General features: G+C 34.0%; 1 protein-coding gene across 1 annotated transcript in view; it reads left to right on the forward strand.

The window, feature by feature from the left end:
* Positions 1 to 18342, forward strand: part of PGM5 (phosphoglucomutase 5) — a 286144-nt gene that overhangs the window by 217225 nt on the left and 50577 nt on the right. The gene's annotated exons all lie outside the window — the stretch shown is intronic.

The following is an 18342-nucleotide window of genomic DNA, read 5'->3' on the forward strand; positions in this document are numbered from 1 at the left end:
AGAACTAAAAGTGAACAGAACCAAAAAAACAAAGTACACAGTAATAGTAGGATTATGTGATGATCTGTCAACTGTGATAGATTTAGCTTTTGTCAGCATTGTGGTGATTCAAGGCAATTCCAATAGACTTAAGATGGAAAATATCATCTGCATCCTGATGAAGAATTATAAAGACTGAATATGAATCAAAGGGTAGTATTTTCACCTTTTTTGTTTGTTTTTGTTTTTTCTCCTTGATTTTTTCGTCTTTGGTCTGAATTTTTTTGCACAAAATGACAAATATGGAAATATGTTTAAAAAGAGTAACACATTTATATGAGATTGCTTTCGGTGGGAAGGAGGGAAAAATTTGGAATGCAAAGTTTTACAAAAGTGAATGTTGAAAACTGTCTTTACATGTACTTGTAAAAATAAAATACTATTGAGAGGGAAAAATAAAACATTTACCCATTTTGAATTTATCTTGACATGTGGTGTAAGATGTTGATTTATGCTTATTCTGCCAAACTGATTTTTAATTTTCCCAACAACTTTTTGTCATATAGTTAAGTTCTTGCCCCCCAAAGCTTGGATCTTTAGGTTTATCAAATACTAGATTATCATAGCCATCTACAACTATATATTGTGTATTCAATCTATTCCATTGATCTGCCATTTTAGTTCTTAGTAAGTACTCTGTGGTATTGATGAATAGCACTTTGTAATATCATTTGCTAATCCACCTTCCTTTACTTTTTTTTTTCATTGATTCCCTTGATACTCTTGATATTTTTTGTTCTTTCTGATGAATTTTGTTATTATTTTTGCTAGAGTTATAAAATAATTCTTCAGTGGTTTGATTGACATGGCACCGAATAAGTAAATAAATATATTTATTTATTTATTATTTCTTCTATTGGCTCAGCCTATCCATGAACAATTAATTTACCACAATTGTTTATTTCTGTCTTCAATTATTTGAAAAGTTTTATATTGCATTTGTATAGTTCATGGATTTGTCTTTGCAGATAGACCCCCAAGTAATTTGTAATGTCTATATTTGAAATGGATCTTTTTTTATCTCTTTCTTCTGTATTTTGATGATAACATGTAGATATGTTGATGGTTTATATAAGTTTATTTTATGTCATAATTTTTCTGAAGTTGATAATTGTTTCAACTAAGTTTTTAGTTGATTCTCTAGGGTTCTATGCTAATATACTAAGTTTATAAGTATACTGATACACTAAATATATAATTCTAAATATATCCTAAGAATATACTTCTTCTAACTGCCTTAATAATGATAAGGTTTTTAGGATGTATCACCTTATTTCATGTATCATCCCATATAGGAACTTGAATAGCTTAACACTATTAAATCCCTTATGATTTCTCTTTCATATTTACTCTTTTATGCTTCCCTTGAGTCTTGTGTTTGAATGTCACATTTTCTATCTAGCCCTGGTCTTTTCATCAGGAATGTTTGCAATTCCTTCATTTCATTAAATGTCTCTTTCCCACCAAATGATAATACTCAATTTTGCTAAATGGGTCATTCTTGAGTGTAACCCTAGATTCTTTGCCTTCTAGAATATAATGTGGAAACTGCTAAATCTTGTATAATTCTGACTTTTGCTTCACAATATTTAAATTTCTTTCTAGCTGCTTGCAGCATTTCCTCTTTGACTTGGGAGCTCTGGAATTTTACTATGATATTTTTAGGAGTTTTCATTTTGGTATCTCAGGAGGTGATTGGTGGGTGCTACTTTTGTCCAATTCATATTTTAATTTGAGGATTTGCTTATAGATGTTTTTATGTTGTCTTCTGAGTTTGAGTCTTAATCTTCCCTGTCATCACAGAAAATTGCTATGATTAGGTTCTTTTGTTGTTGTTGTTTGCTCATTTTCCCAATTCATTTCCTAACTTTGGACTTTATTTTAATATTTAACTTTATGCATTGGTCCAGCCTCTACAAGGGTTCCAGGGGGCTGAGCAGGAGGAATAGGATCAGCGTCAAAGAAAGACAGGAGTTGTGGGGTAGTTTGTGTGAGGAATTGATGGAAGTAATGCTCTCACTTCTCTCAGTCTCCTTCAGGCTTTATTTTTATACTATGTCATGATCATATACTTTTCTTTAGGTCAACATAGTCTTCAGACATGTGGCTGACTTATTGACTTATTGTAGTAAACTACATTTGACATTTAATATTTAAGCAAGTTTTTTATGGTTAAGTGTTAATTATTGATTGCATTACATGGAGCCAATAATGAAAATGTAAATGTTATACAAGGTTAAAGATCAATGAATTTTGTTAGTTTACTTATGTCTTCTTTGTCAATCCTATGGATTGTTTGATTCCTCTATTTCCCTGACTTGGAACCGTGCACATAGGCATTTAGGGTAATTCCTAGTTATACTTTAACCATCTTTTGGTTCCTAGATCTTTTCTGAGTCTAAGTTGGTAAACACCATTATTTCTTGGACCTTTGGATTCTCTCTGATAATGACAATGCTTTCCATAGTGTTCTCTCCTTTATCATTTGTCTCAGTGAGAGATTAATTAAGATAGAATATGCATGTGGAATCATTTCTAATTAACTTGCCCAAATTCCCCTTGTCACCAGATTTTTTTAGATAATATTTTAGTACTGTAATCAAGCCAGTTAGAAATAATATAGGAAATAGTAGTCCACTAATGAGAATCATAGAAGGAAATGTTATTCCTGCATGAGTGCTGTGCACATTTGATTTCAGTGCTGGGCTTTGCCAATCAGCTTAGAGATTGAGGCTCCCAACAACTCTACTCATGTAAAGATAAAGAGGCACTCTTCCAAGCTTCAGGCTCATATGTGCTGTTATTTTCAGAGTCAGTTCTTGGTGTCTGTAATTGTTCAGTGTTTCCAAAGTGTGATCTAAGCAAGAGGTAAGGTCACTGCTCTCTTGTTCTGTGTTTTAATCTTTACCCAGGAAGGACCCCTAATTCCCTTTAATGGCAAGAGTTGGCACTCCTCTCTTCTGCAACTGTAGCCCAGGATTGTGTGTGCGCAATGGAGTTGCCCAACATTGTCTCTCAGTTCAAGTGATCTTTTTTTTTTGAGCAATTATCTGACTCCTTTACCGTCCCAGGGTTGAAAGCTTCCTAAGCTGTTGCTACTATCATGCCACCTTCAAGATCCACTACTAATGTTGCCAATACATGTGCTTTGGGCCAACTTTCACCTTGGTGTCACAGACCTCTTCTTTCAACCTTCTGAGTTATCTTGGATTAAAAAATGTTCACCCTGACCTTTTGTTGTCTATACCTCTCCAGAATTCATCTTTTTTTATTATTATTATAGCTTTTTATTGACAAAACATATGCATGGGTAATTTTCCAACATTGACCCTTGCAAAAACTTCTATTCAACTTTTCCCCTTCTTCTCTCCACCCTCACCCCTAGGTAGTCCCATACATATTAAATATGTTAAAGTATATATTAAATACAATATATGTATATATATTTATACATTTGTCTTGCTACACAAGAAAAATCAGATTTAGAAAGAAGGTAAAAATAACCTGGGAAGAAAAACAAAAATGCAAGCAAACAATAACAGAAAGAGTGTAAATGCTATGTTGTGGTCTACAATCATTTCCCAGTGTTCTTTCACTAGGTGAAGCTGGTTCTGTTCATTACTGATCAATTGGAACTGATTTGGATCCTCTCATTGTGGAAGAGAGCCACTTCCATCAGAATTGATCCTCATAGAGTATTGTTGTTAAGTGCATAATGATCTCCTGGTTCTGCTCATTTTACTTAGCATTGGTTCATGTAAATCTCTCCAGGCTTCTCTGTATTCATCCTGCTGGTCATTTCTTCCATAATATTCATATGTCACAATTTAACCAGCCATTCTCCAATTGATGGGCATCCATTCAATTTCCAGCCACTACAAAAAGGGCTGCCACAAATATTTTGGCATATACAGGTCCTTTCCCTTCTTTAATATCTCTTTGGGATATAAGCCCAGTAATAACATTGCTAGATCAAAAGGTATGCACAGTTTGATAACTTTTTGAGCGTAGTTCCAAATCGCTCTCCAGAATGACTGAATGTATTCACAATTCCACCAACAATGCATCAGTGTCCCAATTTTCCCACATCCCTTCCAGCATTCCACATTATCTTTCCCTGTCATTCTAGCCAATCTGACAGATGCCTAGTAGTATCTCAGAGTTGTCTGAATTTGCATTCCTCTGATTAATAATGACTTGAAGCATCTTTTCATATGGCTAGAAATAGTTTCAATTTCTTCATCTGATAATTGTCTGTTCATATCCTTTGACCATTTATCAATTGAAGAATGGCTTGATTTCTTACAAATTAGAGTAATTCTCTATATCTTTTGGAAATGAGGCCTTTAGCAGAACCTTTGACTATAAAAATGTTTTCCCAGTTTATTGCTTCCCTTCTAATCTTGTCTGCATTAGTTTTGTTTGTACAAAAGCTTTTCAATTTGATATAATAAAAATTTTCTATTTTGTGATCAATAATGATCTCTAGTTCTTCTTTGGTCCTAAATTCCTTCCTCCTCCACAGTCTGAGAGGTAAACTATCCTATGTTCTTCTAATTTATTTATAATCTCATTCTTTGTGCCTAGATCATGAACCCATTTTGATCTTATCTTGGTGTACAGTGTTAAGTATGAGTCCATACTTAGTTTCTGCCATACTAATTTCCAGTTTTCCCAGCAGTTTTTGTCAAATAGTGAATTCTTATTCCAAAAGTTGGGGTCTTTGGGTTTGTCAAACACTAAATTGCTATAGTTATTGGTTATTTTGTCCTGTGAACCTAACCTATTCCACTGATCAACTAGTCTATTTCTTAGCTAATAACAAATGGTTTTGGTGACTGCTGCTTTACAAATATAGTTTTAGATTAGGTACAGCTAGGCGACCTTCATTTGATTTTTTTGTTCATTAGTTCCCTTGAAATTCTTGACCTTTTGTTCTTCCATATGAATTTTGTTCTTTTTTCATGGTCATTAAAATAGTTTCTTGGGAGTCTAATTGGTATAGCACTAAATAAATAGATTAATTTAGCTAGTTCCTGAGTTCATCTTAATGCATTATTGCACAGTAATTTGAAAGGAAATATTGGGAAAGTTTAGATGGATTGTTGTCTTTACTCTGCCATCTTTAGGATTGTCAGGAATTAATATTATTGGATAATTTGATTTGAGAATCTATTTTTATTTTTATAAATGTGTCCAATGTATAGACTTGAAAAAAAAAAAAGCAGCATGACATAATGAACAGATCTCAGGATCCTATTCCCTGACAGCTAGGTTAGTAGAGTGCTAAGGATTCAGGAAGATGAGTCAAATACAATCTCAGGACTTTCAGCCAAGATGGCAGAGAGGAGGCACACAGCTGCATAAGCTCCACATTTTCTCTCAGAATCCATTTCATTACAAGCCTCTGAATTAATGCTTGACTGAAAAAAAAAAACCCCACAAATAGTTACCAAGAGAAGACATCCTTGAAATTTGCCAGGAAAGGTCTGTTTTTGCTCGAGGGCAGGGAAGGTTTTTGATCGGGTGGCAGCAAGAGTCTGACAGACATCTCACAGCCGAGCAGACTGGAGTGGGATGGGTTGTGATCTCAGCCATCTCTGTGGAGAGAGCTTTGCTACAGGATTGGATATTTTGCCCTGGCAGCAAGCCAGCAGACAAGCAGAGAAGCTAAAAACATAGGGGGTGAAGAAGACAACCTGGAATGGCTAGAGTCTCTTGGGACCTGGCCACCCCTCCCCCACAATGTCTCAGCACGCTCTCAGAGTCTCAGAGCACAGGTACAGCACAGCCCTGCTAGTGCCTCGCTGCTGCCCCCCACAGTCTGTAGAGGAAGCTCGGTAACACCACCCAGCCCAAAAAAAGAAAGCAGATTTCTTTTGGGTTGTTTTTCTTTTTTTTCTTTGCTAGTTTTTATGTGATTCTTCTCTGACAAAATGAGCAAAAAATTGAAAAGGACCTTAACCCTTGACAGTTTCTATATGGATAGAGAGCAGACTCTAAACCCTGAGGAGACTAAAAACAGACTGTCTCCAAATGAATCCCCAAAGGAGGAGATCATCTGTTCCTCAGCACAGATGAATCTCATAGAAGAAATTAAAAAGGTTCTCACAAAAGAGCTAGAAGAAAAATGGGAAAATGAGAGGGAGGCTTGGTAAGAGAGTCTGGAGAAGTCATCCCACTCATTTAAAGACACAGTGGATAAAGAAATCAAATCATTGAAAAATAGAATTTAGTGAACTGGAAACAGAAAATAGCTCTCTAAAAAATAAAATTGGTGAAATGGAAAAAAATTCCGTAGAACAAAACAACTCACTTAAAAACTCAATTGGACAATTAGAAAAAGATAGAAAAAAAGTGAGTGAAGAAAATACTTTATTAAAAATCAGAATTGAACAGATGGAATTGAATGACTCAAGGAGACAACAAGAATCAGTCAAGCAAAATCAAAAAAATCAAACAATGGAAAAAAATGTGAAATACCTTCTTGGGAAAACAACAGATCTAGAAAATAGATCTAGGACAGACAATCTGAGAATTATTGGATTCCCAGAAAAATATGATGAAAAAAAAGAGCCTGGACACTTTTTTCCAGGAAATTATCAAAGAGAACTGCCCAGAAGTCATAGAAACAGAGGGTAAAAGAGACATTGAAAGAATTCATTGGTCACCTACTGAAAGGGATCCTAAAATCAAAATAACAAGAAACATAGTGACCAAATGCCAGAACCCTCAGACGAAGGAAAAAATACTGCAAATGGCTAGAAAAACCCAATTCAAATATAGAGGAGCCACAATAAAAATAACCCAGGATCTAGCAGTGTCCACATTAAAAGATCGAAGGGCCTGGAATATGATATTCCGAAAGGCTAAGGAACTCAGTATGCAACCAAAAATAACTTACCCAGCCAGAATGAACATCTTTTTCCAGGGAAGAAGATGGACATTCAATGAAATAAGTGAATTTCACCTATTTTTGATGAAAAAACCAGAACATAACAAAAAGTTTGATCTACAAATATGGAACTCAAGAGAAACCTAAAAAGGTAAAAAGAAATCTTGGGAACCATATTTCAGCTATAAAGAGGTATAAAGAATACATGCATACCTTGTTCTAGAAACTAGAAGTGGAAAGGACATTATACCTGGAAAAGGGTAAAGTGGGGATACTACACATCTAATGAAGAAGCAAAGGAAACTTACTATATCTGAGAGAAGGAATGGAGAGTAATGCATTAGTGGGTATCTTACTGCCATCAGAATTAGCTTTAAGAGAAAAATTTTAGACATATTCAATTTATGGTGAAACTTCTCCCACCTCATTGAAAAGTGGGAAGGGAAAAGTGAAAAGCAAAGGAATAAGCTAAGGGGAAAAGAATACAGAAACTGTGAGGAAAAGAAGTAAGATAGGGGGAGGAACTCTAAGGCGAGGGAAGGGATACTAAAAAGGGAGGGCTGTGAGAAGCAAGTGGTACACACAAGTTTAATACTGGGGAGGAGGGTAAGGGGGAAAAAAGGGAGGAAAGCATAAACAGGAGTTAATAAGATGGCAAGTAATACAGAATTGGTCATTTTAACCATAAATGTGAACGGGGTAAACTCCCCCATAAAGAGGAAGCAGTTAGCAGAATGGATTAAAAGCCAGAATCCTACAATATATTGTTTACAGGAAACACACCTGAAGCAGGGCAATACATACGGAGTAAAGGTAAAAGGTTGGAGCAGAATCTACTATGTTTCAAGTGAAGTCAAAAAAGCAGGGGTAGCCATCCTGATCTCAGATCAAGCAAAAGCAAAAATTGTTCTAATTAAAAGAGATACGGAAGGGCACTATATCTTGCTAAAGGGTAGCATAGATAATGAAGCAATGTCAATATTAAACATATATGCATAAAGTGGTATAACATCTAAATTCTTAAAAGAGAAATTAAGAGAGCTACAAGAAGAAATAGACAGCAAAACTATAATAGTGGGTGATCTCAATCTTGCACTCTCAGAATTAGATAAATCAAACCACAAAATAAATAAGAACGAAGTCAAAGAGGTAAATAGAATACTAGAAAAGTTAGATATGATAGATCTCTGGAGAAAACTAAGTGGAGGCAGAAAGGAGTACACTTTCTTTTAAGCACTTCAGGGAACCTATACAAAAATTGACCATATATTAGGACATAAAAACCTCAAATTCAAATGCAGTAAGGCAGAAATAGTAAATGCATCCTTTTCAGATCATGATGCAATGAAAATTACATTCAACAAAAAGCCAGGGGAAAATCGACCAAAAAATAATTGGAAACTAAATAATCTCATACTAAAGAATGATTGGGTAAAACAGCAAATCATAGACATAATTAATAACTTTACCCAAGAAAATGACAATAAGAAGACGTCATATGAAAATATATGGGATGCCGCCAAAGCGGTAATAAGGGGAAATTTCATATCTCTAGAGGCCTACTTACATAAAATAGAGAAAGAGAAGGTCAATGAATTGGGCTTGCAATTAAAAATGCTAGAAAAGGAACAAATTAGCCCTCCTTCCCCCCCCAGACAAACACTAAACTTGAAATTCTAAAAATAAAAGGAGAGATCAATAAAATTGAAAGTAAAAAAAAACTATTGAATTAATTAATAAAACTAAGAGTTGGTTCTATAGAAAAACCAACAAAATAGACAAACCCTTAGTAAATCTGATTAAAACAAGGAAAGAGGAAAATCAAATTGTTAGTCTTAAAAATGAAAAGGGAGAACTTGCCACTAACAAAGAGGAAATTGGAGCAATAATTAGGAGTTACTTTGCCCAACTTTATGCCAATAAATTCGACAACTTAAATGAAATGGAAGAATACCTTCAAAAATATAGCTTGCCCAGATTAACAGAGGAAGAAGTAAACATCCTAAACAGTCCCATTTCAGAAAAAGAAATAGAACAAGCTATTAATCAACTCCCTAAGAAAAAATCCCCAGGACCAGATGGATTTACATGTGAATTCTACCAAACATTTAAAGAACAATTAACTCCAATGCTATATAAACTATTTGAAAAAATAGGGATTGAAGGAGTCCTACCAAACTCCTTTTATGACACAGACATGGTACTGATACCTAAACCAGGTAGGCTGAAAACAGAGAAAGAAAATTATAGACCAATCTCCCTAATGAATATTGATGCTAAAATCTTAAACAAAATATTAACAAAAAGATTACAGAAAATCATCCCCAGGATAATACACTATGACCAAGTAGGATTTAAACCAGGAATGCAGGGCTGGTTCAATATTAGGAAAACTATTAGCATAATCGACTATATCAATAACCAAACAAACAAAAACCATATGATCATCTCGATAGATGCAGAAAAAGCATTTGATAAAATCCAACATCCATTCCTAATAAAAACACTTGAGAATATAGGAATAAATGGACTTGTCCTTAAAATAGTCAGGAGCATATATTTAAAACTGTCAGTAAGCATCATATGCAATGGGGAAAAACTGGAACCTTTCCCAGTGAGATCTGGAGTGAAGCAAGATTGCCCACTATCACCATTATTATTCAATATTGTGTTAGAAACACAGCCTCTGCAATAAGAGTCAACAAAGAGATTAAAGGAATTAGAGTAGACAATGAGGAAACCAAACTATCACTCTTTGCAGATGATATGATAGAATACTAGAGAACCCCAGAGATTCTACTAAAAAGCTATTAGAAATAATTCATAACTTTAGGAAAGTAGCAGAATGCAAAATAATTCCCCATAAATCCTCAGCATTTTTATACATCACCAACAAAATCCAACAGCAAGAGATACAAAGAGAAATTCCATTCAAAATAACTGTCGACAGCATAAAATACTTGGGAATCTATCTACCAAAGGAAAGTCAGGAATTATATGAGCAAAATTACAAAAAAACTTTCCACACAAATAAAGTCAGACTTAAATAATTGGAAAAATATTAAGTGCTCTTGGATAGGCCGAGCGAATATAATAAAGATGACAATACTCCCTAAACTAATCTATTTATTTAGTGCTATACCAATCAGACTTCCAAGAAAATATTTTAATGATCTAGAAAAAATAACAAGAAAATTCATATGGAACAATAAAAAGTCAAGAATCTCAAGGGAATTAATGAAAAAAAAAATCAAATGAAGATGGCCTAGATGTACCTGACCTAAAACTATATTATAAAGCAGCAGTCACCAAAACCATTTGATATTGGCTAAGAAATAGATCAGTTGATCAGTGGAATAGGTTAGGTTTACAAGACAGAATAGTCAACTATAGCAATCTAGTGTTTGACAAACCCAAAGATCCTAAATTTTGGGATAAGAATTCATTATTTGATAAAAAACTGCTGGGATAACTGGAAATTAGTATGGCAGAAATTAGGCATGGACCCACACTTAACACCATATACCAAGATAAGATCAAAATGGGTCCATGATTTAGGCATATAGAACGAGATTATAAATAAATTAGAGGAAGATAGGATAGTTTATCTCTCAGATTTGTGAAGGAGGAAGAAATTTGTGACCAAAGATGAACTAGAGACCATTGTTAATCACAAAATAGAAAACTTTGATTACCTTAAATTAAAAAGCCTAATTACTCTGGCATGGTTCTGTCAATAAAAAGTTATTTTAAAAAATACAATCTCAGACACCAGCTGTATGAACTTGTTAAGTCACTTAATTCTACTTGCCTCAGTTTTCTTGTCTGTAAAATAAGGGTTATAACAACATTTGCTTCCAAGAGCAATTATGAGGATCAACTGAGATAATATTTATAAAGTACTTAGTATAGAACCTGATACTATATAAATACTTGCTATTTATTATTATAATTAATTACCTCATTTAAGTTAATCCAAGTTTTCGCTGTCTGTTGAACACCTGATACTATTAAAATATGCTCATTGGAGACACCTTTAACAAATTAGAAACAGAAAAATACAAGCCCAGCTTTTTCTCATTACTCATTCACAAATAATAACTCTTACTTGCTATCTAAGTCCTTCAGATTTACTCAGATTCACACTTAGTATACCCCCTCCTTAGTTTTCACAAAAAGAAAAAGGTTTTCAGCCAGCTCAGGATTTTTTTCCTCTTAAATCTGGTTACCAGCAGTGGAAAAATTGTTTTATACACGTCTCCAGAGATGAGGCAGAAATCTTTCTCCATCCAAAGTGATGCTAAAATGTGATAAAGCTTTTCTTCTTTTCTCTAGAAACATTCAGTATAATCTTCTCCACCTGTAGGATTCCAGGGACTCATTCAGGGAACATGAAGCGGACTACAGAAGCCCTTAAAAGCAAAAGTCAGATCCCAGACATTTGCCTCAGTCAATTGTGCCAATAGAATTGAGCATGTGTTGAACCATAGGATGTTAAAGCTGGTAGAAGCCTTAGAAATCATTTAAATCAACCCTGCCTCACAGTAGAAGAAAGAAAATGAGGTCCACAGAGGTGAGTGATTTGCCCATAATTTGCTATCAAATGACAAGACTCAAATCTTCTGAATCCAAATACAGTATTATACATATATAGAAGTTATAATACAATTGTTATTATAGATTATATTATAATTATTGTAGTGTTAATATATTATAATTAGTAGGATATGATTTAATATAAATGTTATATAATATGAAACACACACACACACACACACACACACACACACACATACACACACACACAGAGTCAATTAAGAAGCTTTTAAATGCCTGCTATGTGCCAGATACTGTACTAAGCATCAGGGATACAAAAAAAGGCAAAAATAATAAGAAGAATCCCTCCTCTTGGGGAGCTTTCAAATCTAATGGAAGAGACAACATGCAAATATCTATGAACAAAATAACTATATATAGGATGTGTTGGGACATTGTTTGTAAAGGGGAAACATTAGATTGAGAAGGATTAGGAAAGGCTTCTTGTGGAAGGTGGGGTTTTAGCTGGAATTTGAAGGAAGGCAGGAAAGTCAAGATCATAAAGAGGGAGAGCATTCCAGGCAGAGGGGACTGTCAGAGAAAATGCCTGAAGTCAGGAATTGGAGTATCTTTAATGAGAAATAGTAAAGAGTCCAAAGTCATTAGATCATAGAGTATATGGAGAAGACTAAGGTGCAAGGAACCTCAAAAAGGAGAGGCACAGGTTCCAAAGGGCTTTGAGTGCTAGGTATAGGAATTTATATTTAATTCTGGAATTTATATTTAATTAAATTTATATTTAATTGAAAGGAGTTGAACTTGAGAGTCTCAACCACTCCTTTCAACTCTAAATCATTTGAAAACAATTAAATGAATCTATGAAGACACAAATCAATTATGAAGACAAAAGTCAATGTTTTGAAAATTGAAAATGGTTTGAGGGAATCCAGTTTCTTTGATGTCAAAGCAAATAAAAGAGGCAATGTTTTTTACCATCTTTTCTTAGGTTTTCCCAATGAGGGAAATGAGTATTTACTTATTATAGATTCATTTGTCCACTTATTAATTAATTTTTATTTGCTTCTTCATTGATTCACTTCTCTGTTTATTCATTTATTTATTTGCTTATGTATTCTTTAATGAAACACGTTTTCAATTTTGTGTTAGTTGCTTGCTATATTTATTTATCTTTCTATTTATTTATTTATTTATTCACAAAGTCCAATCACATTTGTGATGCTTAGGTCTTGGATTCCACACGTGGAAATTAATAATAATAGCTTGCATTCATAAATCACTTTAAAGAATGCAAGAATTTTTTGCGGGTTTTTTTCTTTTTTCAACTGTCTAAAGACGTAAGAACAGCTCTAGTCTTTCATTGTTTCACAAACAATACAACGAAGTTCAGAGATGTTCAATGACTTGTTTAGGGTCACACAGCTAAGTGTAAGAACTAACATAAAGGAGCTGGACCAGAAGGCTCCAGAGATTTCTTCCAGCTCTAAATCTATGATTCTTGAACTTGAACTCAGGTTTTCTCACATTAGAGATCTCCCCTTCAGACCAGGCATCCAGTTTTGGTTACCTCCTATATAAATGTAAGGATTTCCTTTATTGTGTTTTGGGCTGAGTCAATCCAAATAATATTCACACATTCATACACATGTTGAAAATTGAATAAAGGTCAGCTCTAGGTGCTGTTGTTTTATGCCTAACAATTTGAATCTAAAGTTTGCAAAAAAAAGAAGTACTGTCATTTCTGGAGTGAAACTTAAATAACCTGAATTCTTATTTTATGTCTCTTTTAACACTTAGGTTCTTTGATCAAGAAAGGATCCAGAAGTCATGAAATTATATCAATTCTGAATCATTTTTAAGTACCACTTTAACTAATATTGGAACCCATCAATAATTTTAAAAATGCAGACTGCCCATAAAGGCATGACAATGGGCTGATGTGGGGGAAAAAAATCCAATTTAATTAAGACTGTTAACTGTGAAGACATTAGTAGCCCTTTAAGTTATGCAGGATAGCTAAGTATTTTGATGTTGCTTTCAGTCTAAATTAACCATTTAAGGTAGAAGGAGATTTAGACAAGTCCAGATCCCTTCTTTTGGAAACTGAAACAGTAAAGTTAAGTGAGTCAGAGTCATGTATCTATTCAGGTCAAGCCAACTAGCATGTATTAAGCAGCTGTTTTATACAAGGCAGATTTTGAATCTATCTAGTTAACTTTAGATCCAGTTTGCCCTATTGCTTTTTGGAAATGAACTGAGAGAAAAATAAATTTTCAATTTTGTGTTGATTGCTGGCAAGCTTTTAGAACTAGCATTTTTTCCTATAGAAAAATTATTTTATTTCAGCCCTTTGTGAAATATGTTGAGAAGCTCTGTTGATTCTTTTTGTTCAGAAACTCTTATATTTCCTCTCTACTCATATCATAATCACCCTCATTTAGGACCTCACCATGTCTTACCTGGCCTATTGCAATAGTTTCCTAATCACTCTTCCTGCTTCCACTCTGTCCTTTTTCCAATCCTGCCATCTCATTCATCTGCTCAAGAATCTTATGGGGCTTCCCATTGCCTTTGTTTAGCATTTAAAGCCCTCTACAATCTGGCTCCAACTTATCTTGCCATATTGATTTCATATCATTTCCCCTTATACATTATATGCTTCAGCCAAAGTGACCTGCTGCCATCATTATATCTTTATCACTCCAAAATCTTTGCTTCTCCCATGTGAAATCCACCTTTTCTTGATTCTCCTGTGTTGAGTCCTGCCAAAAACATTTTATAAGCATTTTAAATATATCCTGTGTTTACTTATCTATGAACATTATATATACTTCCCAGAAGATGTAAGATCCTTAAGGGTGAGAACTGTCTCAATTTATATTTTCAGTCACAGTGGATACTTAATGTTTCTTGCATTATAATATATCAATATAAATTATATTGATAAGTTATTGCCTAAACTAATGATGCAATTAATTGAAAAGACAATATGGTATTAATGTAGAAAATAGTAAATTTTGAAACAGAGGTGCTTGTTGATATTCAGTTGTAGCTGGCTCTTCATGGCCCCATTTGGGGTTTTCTCACAAAATTACTGGAGTGATTTGCCATTTCCTTCTCCAGCTCATTATACAAATGAGAAACAGAGGAGCTGGAAAGAGTATAAAGTTACATTTGAACTCAGGTCCTCCTGATTCCTGGGCCAGTGCTCTATCTCTTGCAACGCTTAGGGGTCCCCTAGGACCTGGATCAAGTTTTGGATAGACTTGTATTAATCTTTTCACCTCTCTGAGCCTCTATTTATATAACTGTAAAATTTGGAGGTTGATGATCTCTAAAATCATTTCTAGTTCTGTAGTATTTGATCCTGTGTGCAAAGGTAATAGCACTACCCCCACGGTCTTTATAACATAATCTTTAAATTGCTTTCTAGTTGTAGTCCATTGAATTATCCACCTTCTCACCTGGTTACCATGTAGCCATGGCTCCATGTAGGAGAAGCTGACTGGAGTCAGAGTATAGATCATAACTGTGAAGTAGAATTTTTCTATGTATAAAACAAAACCCACCACTTTGGCTCTATCACTCTATTCAACTGAACCCATTGACAGTGACTAATAATAACTTGTATATCTCTCTCATTCCCTGAAGTGTGACCCAGGGGCTTACATAAATCTACCCTAATTGACCTTCCAGTAGACAGACCTTGGAGGATTATGAAAGTGTTTATATCGAGTTCCCTATGTAGAGAAGAGCATATTAATAGAAGCTTGCCATGTCTAAATTAATTTCCTATTTAATTCAGACCTACGAAGAAATCCCTTTCTGTTTTAAGCTTCAAAGTTGGAAAAAATATTTAGTTATCCTGCATAACTTAAAGGGGTTCTAGTATCTAGTATTAGGACAGTTAACAGTTCTAATTAAATTAGATTTTTTCCCACATCAGCCCATTGGCATACATATCTGGGCAGCCAGCTTTTTTTACTTAATTATTGATTGGTTCCAATATCAACCAAATGCTACAAATGACTTCAGAATTGGTAGAATTTCATGACTTCTGGGCCCTTTCTTGATTGAAGAATCCAAGTTAGAAGAGACATGAAAAAAAATCCAGGTTATTTAAGTTTCGCTCCAGAAATGGCAGGACTTCTTGTTTCCAAAGTTCAGATTCAAACTGCTAGGCAGAACACAATAGCACCTAGTGTCTATCAATTTTCAACTTGTGTATGAATGTCTGAATATTATCCTGAATATAGAAGATATGAAGGCAGGAACTGTCTTTTGTTTTTTATGTCTTTTTATCCCCAGAATTTAACAACAATGCTTGGCACATAATAGCCACCTAATAAATGTTTATTGACTGATTGATCAGTAATGTTTATGATGTTTATATCCTTGGGTAAATCCTTCTAGCTGGCTTACTCAGTTATAAAATCAGAGTGTTGAACAAGATGACTCTGGAGGCTTCAGTTTTAGATGTGTGAGCTTCAGGCAGTCATTCTTCCCCAACTTTCAAGTTTATAGGTTAAGATTCAGCATCTTTCCAGTGTTGAGTTATAGAAGAGAGCAGGATATAATTTGGAAAAAGTTTACATTCTCTCACATATATATGCAAATATATGTATACATACTATATGCATATATATTTAAAATACAATTTTACTTTCGTTCTATTTCCAGTTCACTCTCTTCCCACATCCCTCCTATCCATTGAGAAGGAAAGAAAAATAAAATCCATTTCCAAGATAATGCAAAACAAATTCCCACATTTGTCATGTATAAAAAACTATCTCATGTACATATATAAATATATGTAAACATGGCTGTATGTGTGCACATATATAAGTAGTTTGTTTGTGAATATATATGTGTCACAGTCTGTAGTCCAATTTCATCAACTTTCTAACTAGAAGTTGGATTGCATGTTTCAACATGAGTTCTTTGGAAATGTGATTGGTCATTGAGATGATCAGTTACTAAGTCTTTCAAGATAGATTATCTTTACAGAGTTGCTCTTACTATATAAATTGTTATCTTGATTCTGCTTACTTGACTTTGCATCTGCTTATACAAGTCTTCCAAGGTTTTTCTGAAACCATTCCCTTATTATACAGCACAATAGTATTCTGTCATACTCATATACCAAATCTTCCTTTAGCTATTTTACCAATTGAGGGACAACTCCTCAGTTTCCAATTCTTTGCCAACATAAAAAAGGCTGCTAAAATATTTTTGCAATATGGGCTCTTTTAAGAAGCCTGCTTTAAATAAATTCTGAATGAGAGTTCATGGTTAACTCTGTGATATAAACTAAAAAAGATGGAGAGTTCTGGCCAGTTTTTCACTAGAGAATGTGTCAGTTTAATCCAAGCCTTTTATAATATCCTTAAGAAACTGCTTTCCTTTATGAAATATAGTTCACATGTTATATAACAATATTTTCCCTTCACACTTTAGAGACATATTATTGAGGTGTCCTGTGAGAGATAATATATAAAATAGAGCCTATCAAGGAAATGGTGCTCATTTTGAACACCATAGGAAGGGAATGAGCATTTATGTTCCAGGAACTGTGCTAAATGCTTTAAAAATAATTATCTATTTGATCCTCACAACAAGCCTACAAGATATATCCACTTTACAGTTGAGGAAACTGAGGCAAATAGAGATTAACTGATTTGCCCAGGGTTACACAGCAAGTAAATGTCTGAGGTCAAATTTAAATTAGTGTCTTCCTGAATCCCGTCTTAGCACTCCACACATTGCAATATGTAGCTACCTCTAGATAAACAGAGTTTAAATCACAGCTCAGCCCTTATTACCAATATAATATTGGGTACATCACTGATCTGTCTTGTGTCTCTTTTCCTTAAAAACGAGGGGGAAATGAACAAGGGTTTTTAAGTTGGGCACATAGAACACACTCTCTTCTAAAACAGTCTGTGAATAGATTTCAGGATGTGTATGAATTTAGATGATAAAAAAAATTAAATCTTTATTTTCATTAATTGCAAACTGAAATGTAGCATTTCCTTTCATTGTTGATATGGGCAATAAAACATTGTTCTTAGAAGGCGCTCAGATATGTCACCAGACTGCCAAAAGAGTCTATGATACAAAAAAGAGCTTAAAACTCCTAAACTACATGATTTAAATTCACTTGAATTTCTAACATCCCACTCACAAATTGCTCATCCCCCCCCAAAAAAAATTATCTTCATTCTACATTTACTTCTAATACATATGTCATATATGTTTGTTTATAGATATATGTGTGTATTAGTACATGTATATGTGTCTTTGGCTGGTCAGACAATTTTATAACATTGACTTTTGTTAGCTTATAAATCCTCTTTTCTTACCTGGTTAAAAAAAAATATGACTTTTACTCTTCAAACAAAAAATCTAGCAAAATTATGCCCAATTTTTTGTCCTGATTAATATATGGATTTTATTTTATATTAACTCACAAAATGTTTGTTGAACACTATTATATTTTGGCAATTTTGCTAGATATTGGAGAGGAGGTGATATGTGAGTATATATAGGATATTTATTATAAATTACTTTATCAGATGTTTTAGAGGACAATTTCAACAGGAAGTCCACATATGGAACAACAAAATTTATGACTTTATAATTCTAAAGCAGAAACCTGTGTGGGAAAATATTAAGTTTCGGGGAAGGTCATAAGGAAGTTGGATTTAGTGTTTTGAGATTGTGATGAGTTTAACATGTTCTGGACACTGAAAAACATCCACTTTTAACTAAATTCATATTAATAAGCATTTTGAAAGTACCAACTATATGCCATTCAGGTAAATGGTACAGTGGATAGTGTGCCACGTGTAATA

Source organism: Antechinus flavipes, chromosome 1, assembly GCF_016432865.1.
Source record: "Antechinus flavipes isolate AdamAnt ecotype Samford, QLD, Australia chromosome 1, AdamAnt_v2, whole genome shotgun sequence".
Classification (NCBI taxonomy): Eukaryota; Metazoa; Chordata; class Mammalia; order Dasyuromorphia; family Dasyuridae; genus Antechinus; species Antechinus flavipes.